Source organism: Vanessa atalanta, chromosome 27 (genome assembly GCF_905147765.1).
Source record: "Vanessa atalanta chromosome 27, ilVanAtal1.2, whole genome shotgun sequence".
NCBI classification, from domain to species: Eukaryota; Metazoa; Arthropoda; class Insecta; order Lepidoptera; family Nymphalidae; genus Vanessa; species Vanessa atalanta.
In genome coordinates, this window is record NC_061897.1 from 6,726,692 (window position 1) to 6,738,802 (window position 12,111).

General features: G+C 34.9%; 1 protein-coding gene across 1 annotated transcript in view; it reads right to left on the reverse strand.

Annotated features, from left to right (window-relative positions):
* The window catches only part of LOC125074353, a 67,175-nt gene extending 58,487 nt beyond the window's left edge, over positions 1 to 8,688 (reverse strand). The window contains exon 1 of the mRNA XM_047685656.1: positions 8,587 to 8,688. The gene's annotated coding sequence lies outside the window, so the exon portion shown is untranslated. The remainder of the gene's footprint in view (positions 1 to 8,586) is intronic.
* Between the last annotated feature and the right edge of the window lie 3,423 nt (positions 8,689 to 12,111).

A 12,111-nucleotide genomic window follows, 5' to 3' on the forward strand; every position in this document is an offset into this window, starting at 1 on the left:
CCCACCCAAAAAACATTTGGTACCTATCTGTGGGTTACATTACATACATTAGCAGCCTGTAAATTTCCCACTGCTGGCCTGGCCTCCTCTCCCTTTGAGGAGAAGGTTTTGTAGCATATTCCACCACGCTGCTCCAATGCGTGTTGGTGGAATACACATGTGGCAGATTTCGTTGAAATTACATACATGCAGGTTTCCTCACGATGTTTTCCTTCACCGCCGAGCACGAGATGAATTATAAACACAAATTAAGCACATGAAAATTCAGTGGTGCCTGCCTGGGTTTGAACTTCGGTTAAGATGCACGCGTTCTAACCAATGGGCCATATCTGGAGGTATTGGGTGCTAACCATACCTAGAATTACCTAAGATATGCCCCTTGTGTCTGTAGTTCTACTTCCTCACTCAAACCGTAACTCAACAATACCAAGTACAGCTACTACAACCCTTCCGTGTAAAGGTAGCCTGCACATTATATCTAAAGTAAGCTATCACATTACAGAGCTAAAATAATTACGAATGCGTAATAAAGTGTTGCGTGCCGGTCGAGCGATCACTGGCGGACCGTGTCCATTGGATTCCCGGCGCAGTCGCCATTAATTAAAATAATCGCTGTCAGAACTAGGAAGTGTTCTCTTTATGATGTATAAAAACTTTAACGGACGAACGTTAGCGGTTAATAAACTAAAAAGATACAATAAGTTAACGTTCGTTAAGGCGAATTTATGACGTTGTGTCGTGCTAATAAATCTGGGAGCTTTTGTTACGTTATTACGCTGGATGCGTTGGCCGGGAACTTGTGTTTTTCTAGTGACGAAGCAATGATTACTTATAAGAGTTCAACTTTATACAATGTTACTTAAATTATTCAAGTTAATGTTTTAAGCGGACCTTTAAGTTATAATATAAACTATGTTCAACTGACAGACGGACAATTGACAATCTAATGATATCACTGTAAGTAATTTTAACAACCCCTCACATCGCCAATGCGCCACCAACCTTGGATACCAAGATCTTATGTCCGTTTATAAATATTGGACAACATCACATACATTACTCTGATCCCAATGTAAGTGGCTAAAGCACTTGTGTTATGGAAAATCAGATGTAACGACGGTACCACAAACACCCAGACCCAAGACAACATAGAAAACTAATGAACTTTTTCTACATCGACTCGGCCAGGAATCGAACCCGGGACCTCGGAGTGGCGTACCCATGAAAACCGTTGTACACACTACTCGACCATGGAGACCGTCATCAATAAGGTAGCCTTTTGTGACTCTTGGGGCTCAAGTTAGCTTCATACCACATATCATTAAGTTCGGTTAAATAGTTCGGCCGTGAAAGAACAACAGACAGACAGACAGACAGAGTTACTTTCGCATTTAGAATATTAACATTGATCATATGTACTGTACTGCGCGTATTTTATTTTATTTAATTCACGAGTCTCCAACAAAAGATACACACTAAATACATATTCTTAAAACTAAACAATATAAGGGTTACAAGTTGTTTTGTGTGTCCTTCAGTTATAGCAGACCACAGCATGCACTAAATAATAATTTAAATACAATTAAGATAAAAAGTGAAAAAAATACACGTAGCAGTAGAAAACAAATATAAATTAGTAACTTAAAATTACATACATAAACAGTCTGTAAATTACCCACTGCTGGGCTAAAGGCCTCCTCTCCCTTTGAGGAGAAGGTATGGAGCAAATTCCACCACGCTGCTCCAATGCGGGTTGGTGGAATACACATGTGGCGGAATTTCGTTGAAATTAGACATATGCAGGTTTCCTCACGATGTTTTCCTTCACCGCCGAGCACGAGATGAAGTATAAACACAAATTAAGCACATGAGAATTCAGTGGTGCCTGCTCGGGTTTGAACCCGAAATCATCGGTTAAGATGCACGCGTTCTAACCACTGGGCAATCTCGGCTCTTTAAAATTAAGAATACCTTCTTTTTATGTGAATATAATACAAAACTTACTAAAGCAAACAACAGTTAAGTTGGCAGTAAGTAATACTAACATAGTACTGATGTGTCGTTAACGAATATATGTAATTGTCAAACAGTAACTATTAATTTAGGACAGGAGTTTAACGTCACATCGCAAATAGCCAACTTTTATTATCTGTGCACTGTAAATACGCCTCAGTGAAGTATTTAACTGATTTCAATAAAATAGTCGCTAAAGGGCTTCATTTTTAGGGTTCCGTGCTTCTAAAGGGAAGAAGGAAACCTTATAAGATCTCTTCCATGGAGCTGTGAAATAAATAAACCTCTAAGTCTATGTAATCGTCGGATACGTCTGTTTGTTTTGCGTTTCTCATACATTCACAAAAGGAATCTGTTGACTTAAAACCATTAAATTTTTTTTTAGCAAATGTATAGGAAAAAATCCGAACACCGTAAGTAAAGTAAAGTTTTTTTACGGAACCCTAAGTACGTAAGTCCGACTCGCACTTATTTGTTTTTTTATTTGTACGACACGCGATATCTGCGTCGTTATCTTATTTTATTATTGTATAGACTTTGAAGGTTCCATTTAAATTTGAACAGTAAATTCCACCCCTGGGGGTGGGATACGGATTAAGGAATAGGAGATCCGACACCATTTATTTAATTATAAAGAGGAAAAATAAAATAAGAATTAACTCCAAAAACATGTACATAAATTAAAAGCTTAAAAGTATTTCTTAATCACGTTCCCGATAATTTTAATAACACAAATATATTAAATATCCTCCTTGCATTGTAACAGGCTTTTTTATGGCACAGGTTGGTGGACGAGCATATGGGCCATCTGATGGTAAGTGGTCACCACCGCCCATAGACAATGGCGCTGTAAGAATTATAACCATACCTTACATCGCCTATGCGCCACCAACCTTGAGAACTAAGATGTTACGTCCCTTGTGCCTGTAGTTTCACTGACTCACTCACCCTTCAAACCGGAACACAACGATACTGAGTACTGTTCTTTAGCGGTAGAATATCTGATGAGCGGAAGGTATCAAATAAAAGGCTATATAATTTATGAATGTATACCCGCAACGGCCCAGCGGGTAGACACGTGAATCTTAAGCGAAAATTGTTGGTTCAAACACGTGCAAAGCGCGACTGAGTTTTCATGATGATTACATTGTTTATTAATCTAGACACGCGGTAGCGTGTCAGCCAAGTTCAAGTAACAGAACTGGCGAGCAGCACCGTGTGTAATATTACACGAACCATTTGGAGCCACTTTTGACGTCCTCATAACTCAAAACTTGTTTGACATAAACGTGTCAAATTTATCTCATATATTGAGACTTGCAAGAGACATATGTGTTCCAAATTTCATAAACGCATCTCAAACGGTTATTTAGATATTAACGACTAAAAATCGAAATTTTTATCACTGACTGACCTCTAAATCAAAATTATAACCTACCTCCAGGTGACCTAGAATGTTCAAATTTGGCATGCAGGTAGATAATTAGGCCAATGCAAAGGAAAAATCTATAACTGGTAAATTTTTATCATTTTATTATAATTTTTCATTTTATTGGGTCTATTAGGAACACTTATATACCTACTTAGTTCCTGGAAGAACTGTAAAAAAAAAATGATGTAAGAACCAGCAATCAAAAATTATGATAGCCGGTCTTAATGTGGATTTTAAGGTCTTCACTTGAATATTTTCGTTTTAGTACTTATGAGTATTCATATACGAATTATATTATAGCCTTCGCAAGTTCTAAGCCTGTTACAAATGAATTATAAACACAAATTAAGCACGCAAAAATTCAATGGGACTTGTCGGGATATGAACTCGCAATATCTGGTTTAGAATCATGTTTTCTAGTGACTGGACCATCGCAGCTCTTAATATACGTTAATACTAACTAAGCAATACTGAGCTGTCCTCCATTCTTCTTAGATGTTCTGAGTTATAATTTATTATTATAAACACAAACTATAATTTGTGTTTATGAACATATAACAACTAGCCAAGACAGACCTTAGGCAACAATATATTATCCTAAGTTATAAGAAGAAATTATATTTTATGTAGTTATAAATAAATTTCAGGAAGGACCATTGAACTTGGCACTCATCGAGATCTCACTTCTTTTGTCGTTGAAGTCAACAACCAAGTTATATATCATAATATTGGACTTGGCTCTCATTTTTACATTTATGTTTTTGATGGGATTATGATTAACCGGCGACTGAAGACTTTATCAGGAAGCGCGCGTTTAATTAAATCCCGCCACAAGTATGGAAGTGTTTGACAGTAAACACGTCTCACAATAAGGTGTTTAATAATTCGTCAGAGTCGCGTGGTGTAATGAGATTTCCTCTTCATAAGAATAGGACAAACAAACATTCATTTAATTCCGAAGGTCGTTACTTTCGTAATATCCTTTAACGGATATTAAGAACTTAATCTCTAAAGCGCGAAAAACCATCACAATAAATCTCAAATTCCCTTAATCTTTACGTTAACTTCGAAACCTAAACGTCAGCTCATAAGCTGAACTACCAAAGTGTTAGTGTCTCCAGTGCCGGGTCCTATTGCGCAATACTGACGTGTTAGTATCGTTCGTCGGCTGACAACTTTACGGTTTAAATTTAGTTGTGACTTTAAGTGTGATGTTAAGGAAATAATGAGATTTGACTGTTACTGGTAGTAAATACGTTAGACGTATTATTAATTTAGAATTTCGTTTACGTTCGACGTAACATCTTAGATGTTATTAAAAATTGAGCAGAAAACGTATCAAAGTCGATCGTCACGGTTTGCTCGAGGGATTTAAATTGAATGCTAGGAAAAATTTAATTGTCGTCATGCATGAAACATATCAAAATACTTATTTCAAGTAGTCCTTTATAAGAATGTTTGTATCAATTGTATTAAATGTAAAGCCACCGGTTCGGTATGTAGATTTTAAATATCGTAAAATTTACTGCGTGTGTATTAGTCATAAAACAGATACTTTATTTTGTTACTGTATGAATTTATCTATTTTACTTACTTGTTTTCATAAATACTCGTATATAAGCAACAGTTGAGTTACTTTTTAACTCTAGCTGAAGTAAATTCCGATGACTGCGGAAAGAATGTATTCAGTACGTCGAACAGCGCGGTGTATATGTGAAAATTATTTATAGTCGTCTTCTGTTTCGAGTTCCTGTTTTTTTTAATTTAGCTTCATGCCCTGGAATATTAGGCACAAGGACTCCTCAACTTAAAATTAATGCATTACACTGACTTAACATAAAGTAAATAAAACCTAAAAAGTAAAGTTGACCTAAATCCAAATATGTTTACAATTTCATTATAATGAAGAAATAATCAGGTGGAGTTTGTTTAATTTTTGTATTAATGTAAGAATCTATTAGTTTATATTTTCTTAAATTTAGGGTATTCGTTTAAAAGCTGAATATTAAACGAATATTGCGTGTCCAAAGTAAACAGCCCAAAAACTTGCATCAACAGCCTGTAAATTTCCCACTGCTGGGCTAAGGCCTCCTCTCCTTTTTGAGGAGAAGGTTTGGAGCATATTAAACCACGCGGCTCCAATGCGGGTTGGCGGAATACACATGTGGCAGAATTTCGTTGAAATTAGACACATGCAGGTTTCCTCACGATGTTTTCCTTCACCGCCGAGCACGAGATGAATTATAAACACAAATTAAGCACATGAAAATTCAGTGGTCGCAATCATCGGTTAAGATGGACGCGTTCTAACCACGGGGACATCTCGGCTCTTACCAAGAATTAACCCAAAAATTTACATGTGCTTAAGTAGGACAATATCGCCAGGAAACCATCAGATCCAAGTGGGAGCTCCAATTTAACTCATGAGTAGAAGAATCTTTAAGCAATTGGTTGTTTACAGTGGTAGATTTACATACATACATACATACATACATACATACATACATACATCCATACATACAAACTAGCTTCTCATAATAAAAGCGTAATTATTCATTGAGATGAATAATTACGCTTTTATTATGAGATTATGAGATTTATAACGGAACTGAGGTTCCGTAGTTATAAATCTTGGTTTATGGTTTTGAAGTATATTAACTCATCCGACCATAAACGAATCTCTTGCATTCAATGGTTTTATATACAGATAATAATGTCAGCTTATAGTTTTAAGAATGTAACCGTAAATGTCTAACGCGAGCCCCCTCAATAAAGTTCCCGGTGGTCGAAGCCGCGCAGAGTTTACGTGCAGTATATTTTATGACGTATACTTAACAGAGGCAATATCCCAAAAGAAAATCGACGGAGCAGCCTCTGTCGTGGCGTTAAGGAAACTATTATTACCTAACATGGTGAGGACGGATATCAGAATTGAAATTGAGTTACGAATTTCTATGTTTAATGTATATTTTTTTAAATTAATATCTTACTAGTAGCACAGATCTCAAGGGATGATTATGCGTTGACATCTGGACAATCATTAAATTGATTTGTTTAATTTGTTATAATTCACAGCAGACATCCATTGCGATCCAACTTTGAGTATTCCTCACAAAAATTAACCTCAATTAAATCGTAACTGACTATTACTTATTCTTTTCGGTTACGATACGATCCCGATTTTATGACGATTCAACATTGACGATCATGTTTCGGTTCGATTGCAATAAACTATCAATTTGCTTGTGGAATTGGTAACCAGATACCTGAACCTGTGTCGAATGATATCCTGACACATATTCATCAACTTACAATGGAGTGCCGTGGAATATGACTGTATTTTTAGATGTTGAAAGAGTAACTACTGAGTTTCTTGCCGGTTATTCTTGGTAGAATCTACATTCCGAACCGGTGGTAGCTTCACTTTAAATAGTTTGTTAAATCACGATTGAAAAGTGCTTGTAAAAGCCTCCTTTAATAAAGTATATTTTGATTTTGAATAAACTACATAAAAATACGTTCTTTGTCTATCGATGGAATAATTCCGAGCTTATTCTTACGAGAAATGTACCTAATTAAGTGTATGTATTAAGTATTTACAGAATTCTTTTGGCTGTATGATATCTTTAAACGGGGAATTTAAAAAGCTAATTATATATGTATTAAATGCATAATAATATGTTAACGTATATTAATAACTTTTGTTTATTTCAAAATGAACGTTATCTTAAATGTATAGGCTCTTACAACTTCAAGGCTTCCATCAGTTAAAAGTTTATTCCACTAAAACTCGGTAAAAAAGTAAGTAGTTACTCTTTTTTTTTTAATGATTCAAGATTCTGCAATTATATTTAAATGTTCACAGAACCAACGTATACGATACTCTACGTTTTTGTCTCGATATATTCTCGTGTTGTGTAATTTAACATTAGATTTATTTTTATTAAAATATTAAATTCAAATATTCGACTGCGAAAATATTAAGTCATGTTACGAAAACATAAGTAGGAATGTTTTTGTACGTCTGACGTGTTGGTGAATGAGACGGTGTTGATGCGTGGTTTCTGACGCTGGGTTTTTTTTCTCGCGATAGAAATGTTAACAGGGAACGTAAGTTCATGATAATCGTTTTATACTACAATTTTATTTAAATAAAGAATAGTAGCAATGGACCAAATTCATAAAGTAGTAAGGAATTAGTGCTATTCCTATTTACCCCTCCTTTTAAGCTTATCGTTTGGGTTAGGCGTGGGGACGACATTAGCCCAAGGGGTCAGGATCGATCCTGCGACTTTTTACATCGCTAGGCGACCCGTAAACCATGAAGAAATTGTCCAAAAATCCATATTGTTGACTGGTTAGTTTATTTTGAAGAGCAGCCTTTGGACTCTATCTACTTTAGTTGAGCTTCAATAAAAACCACTTTTTACCGACCAAAGTTTTTAGTTTTATGTTTCTGACCATCACGTGAAGAATCTTAAGATTCCAAGCTACCCAGTAATTGTTTTCCATCAATCAATCAATATATGTAATCATTATGTACAGTTACAATGTATAGATCACATATATATACAATTCTAAGTTAAGTTTTTGTTATATTAGAATTTCGGCAAACAAGTTCGTGGGTTTCGTAAATTTTTCATTTAAGTGTCAGGAACACTAATGTTTTGATAGCAGACAGCATCACAATTGAAGTTCTACGGCATATATGTTATTTATTTGGTCGTTTGCTGTATTCAGTATATATCTTTTAATATAAGCATCTGCACGAGAAGTCGTCTTCTGTACAGTATTTTTATTAATAATAATTATTCTTATAAGAGAAGTCGTATTCTACGGAGTTTTTAATTCTATTTATTAATATTATTTTGGATTGCGTATGTGTTCAGAAACACACTGTATGCCAGTGGAGAGATCAAAAAGGCAGGACTGACATCGTAACACCTCGTACTGCATTACGTTTGCAATTAGCTCATTCGTCCTTCACACCCACATGAACCAATCATCACCGAATATGGTTAACCCATGGTACGGGTGGTACCACCGATCCGTATCAAGCTACGAATGAGTCATCAAAGAATCCCAACATATTAAGTAACACCATACACAACACTTCACAGATTTAAAAAAAAAACACTTACCACAAAACTTTGACAGCTGAATAAACAAAATGGCGGAGTTAAATTCGTTTTATTGCGAGTGTGGTCACGACGCGCGTCGCGTGCGCGTGCGTCGGAGCGACTGGTGCGTTGCCTTGAATACGTGATCGTGTAAGGCTGTGTTCTTAGTGATGCCATGCACTTTAACCGACGTTCAATAAAGATGTTAATGCTTGTAAAACATTATCCTTTAAAATTAGCAAGACTCGAATACGGTAAGTAATTTTCATTGTTTTTTTTTATTTACCTTTATATTATTATTATACATTACATTTCAATATAGTGTTTTGATATTTTTATATGATTTTTTTTCATGTTTTAGTAGTTACGAGGCAATTGAAGTTAATTTATTTGTTTTGTTTAAAAGTGATTTTATCTCCCGTTAATTTTATATTGAGCTAAGTAATATAAGTTTGCAACGAATTAATTTATTCATATGTCATCTCACTACTGAACAAGTGGAATAGAATTAAAGAAGAAGCATCAAGACATATTATTTTATAAGATTTCGTTTAGTTTGGAGCGCGTTGATGTCTTATGTAGTACAGCAACAAATTAAAAAAAAAACTCTAAAATTATATCATAACAATATAATTAGACATAATTAAATATTCGTTTGAACCTGTTAGCGTTGTATTTCAAATCACTTGCTAGTTATATTGTTTTGAAATAACTTAATTTCAAGTAAGCTGTCCGGAAGTCAACTATCTATTATCGTAACTAATTGTAATTCAAAATGATGAATCAAATCCCCGTATTACGAATCAGCATGTAATACATGACATTCAGATCCGTAAAGTATTTTTTGTATACATAAAACAAAAAAAGGCTCTCTTGCGTGAAAGACAAACCATTCCATTCAAAACTGAACTTTAATTATATGTATTTTACGTAAATAATCGCTTAAATATATCAAAGTTTCGTCACTGAAATTTGTATCAAAAGGCAAGGATCATCATTTATAAGGTTTTAATCAGATTCTATTTTACTCTCCTAGTTTATAAAACAAAAAAAATCAAATATATGTATATGAAACTATGTTATCAATGGTATTCTTTTAAATATACTATGTATATACAAAACAATACTCGTATAAATGAACTAAAACGTATATGCATTTAAAATATTAGTTAGTTAGAAGCAACAAGGAAACAGAGCAAGAAAGCAGCAAACAAATTAATCACATGGAATTTCAGTGATGCCTGCCTGGGTTTGAACCCGAAATCATCGATTAAGATGCACGCGTTCTCACCACTGGGCCATCTCGGCTCATCGTTTATCATACGTAACAAAATAATAGACGGATACATTTCTCATAGTTTTTATAAAACAATCCTTTTTATAATCCGAGCAACATATCTGGAGTAAAAAAAAAAAAAAAACTTGAAAAAGAGGACCTAGATTTGTTCAAAGCCAGGATATCCTGCTGAGCAATGGCTGAGTGGAGCACCGGGTCGCGTGCAGTAAATAGATTTATTCGATCACTTGATTCGCTTGATTAAAAGTTAACTAACAGCTGGTAAATGTTCAACAACTTCACTAAGATACTCCCCTTTAATTTAAGAATTATTTACATTAATATCTTAATTATATACAAATACAAATTTAAATATAGTTGCAAAGACCGTGACTGCGTGAAACGGCGATAAGAATGCTAGCAGCATTTCCCCGTTGAATAGTAATTTCGATCCTCTGGGCAAAAAATGAAGCCCATCCGTCAGCAATGGACGAAAGAGGTGTTATACTTTAAGCAGTGTGCAGGGCTCCTTACAACTTAGCAGTACTTGCCCGGGTGTACATAGCTTATTGGGTCGAATTCTATAATTAATTTCTAGATTAAGATCAAGAGTCAGTCTGTGATGTGCATGTCATCGAGTCCTTTAAACATAAAGTTTAAAAATAGAATACACTGTTTAATCAAGGCAGTTGTCGATAAAAAATGCAATATAACGTTGGTTGGTTGGTTGGTTTGCGTGTGGAAATGTTATCTCAGACAGAAGTGCAAATTAAAACTGTTTAAAAATAACTTTAACTTGTGAACAACTTGATTTAAGTTAGAGTTATATAAAAGTGTGCCCAGATGAGGCTCAAAACTTTCATGAAATAATAATGAAATGAAAGTACTTGTGTTAGAACAATTAGAAAACCATGTGTTAAGTGATCCCGTGATGCCCCTCGAAGAGACAGAGTGGGTACTGCTTGTTTTTAGTATTCCGGTGCACACAGCGTCAGTGAGTCCCAGATACCCCCTACTTTTTATTTTAGTATAATAAATTATGTTTATTTTGTATCCTGTGTAAGATGTGTAAGAAGAACAAAATAATCGGTTCTCACCTCGATTAGAACCCGGGAATTATTAATATCTACTCGTGCTATTCACTGGACTAGCTAGCGTTTTTACTTCTTACCTCAGTCTGGTCTGATGACGTCATACGAACATACAGATACAATAACTTCACATGTATAAAATATGAGATCTCAAAATAAAAAGGTTTCATATCAGCTTATCATACATTTATAAGTCTTATGAATAAATTAATTACCTTTAATCAGTGTGTCTAAGGCTTTACACTTCAAAGCTAACATTATGAGAGTGGGCCCGAAGGCTGCGTTGACTTACGCTACGATAATAAAATGCCGTAAGTCCATATGATTTCATTTAATATTGAACTTTAATTACATGTACTTTAAGTGGATAATTGCTCAAATATAACAAGATTAGGTCACTCCGATACTATGTCCAGGCACAAAATTTTTAAGGTTTTTACAAATTCTATTTTTAGGCTTCACGTCACTGAGATGAAACTTTAAAAGACAGTTATTAAGCATTTTAAATTAACAGCCTGTAAATTTCACACTGCTGGGCTAAGGCCTTCTTTCCCTTTGAGGAGAAGGTTTGGAGCATATTCCACCACGCTGCTCTAATGCGGGTTGGTGGAATACACATGTGGCAGAATTTCGTTGAAATTAGACACATGCACAGGAATGCATCGTGAGGTTTCCTCGCGATGTATTCCTTCATCGCCAAGCACGAGATGAATTATAAACACAAATTAAATACATGAAAATTCAGTGGTGCTTGCCTGGGTTTGACAACGCAATCATCGGTTAAGATGCACGCGTTCTATCCACTGGTCCATCTCGACTCAGTTATTGAAGTATTTTATGAATAAGAAGAAATATTAAGAAACGATTTATTTAGAGCATCGTGTTATGAACACACGACATCAGAAAAGTAAATGGTTGTAAAAAAAATTAACAAATAAGAAAAAAAAAATCTCGAATTCATCCGGCCGAGGTAAGAACTCGATTTGTTTTTCAAGTGATGATGATCAGTCTTTCACCACTAGTTTTCAGGGAGATATCATTTTTGGGAGATTTTTTTTTGTATAAAAATGTAACCTTGAAATAAAACTAGTTTTTAACGGATTTAATCGCGTATATTAATTATTTTAACATACCGACGTTTCGAGCACTTTGCAGTGTTCGTGGTCACGGGCAGACTAA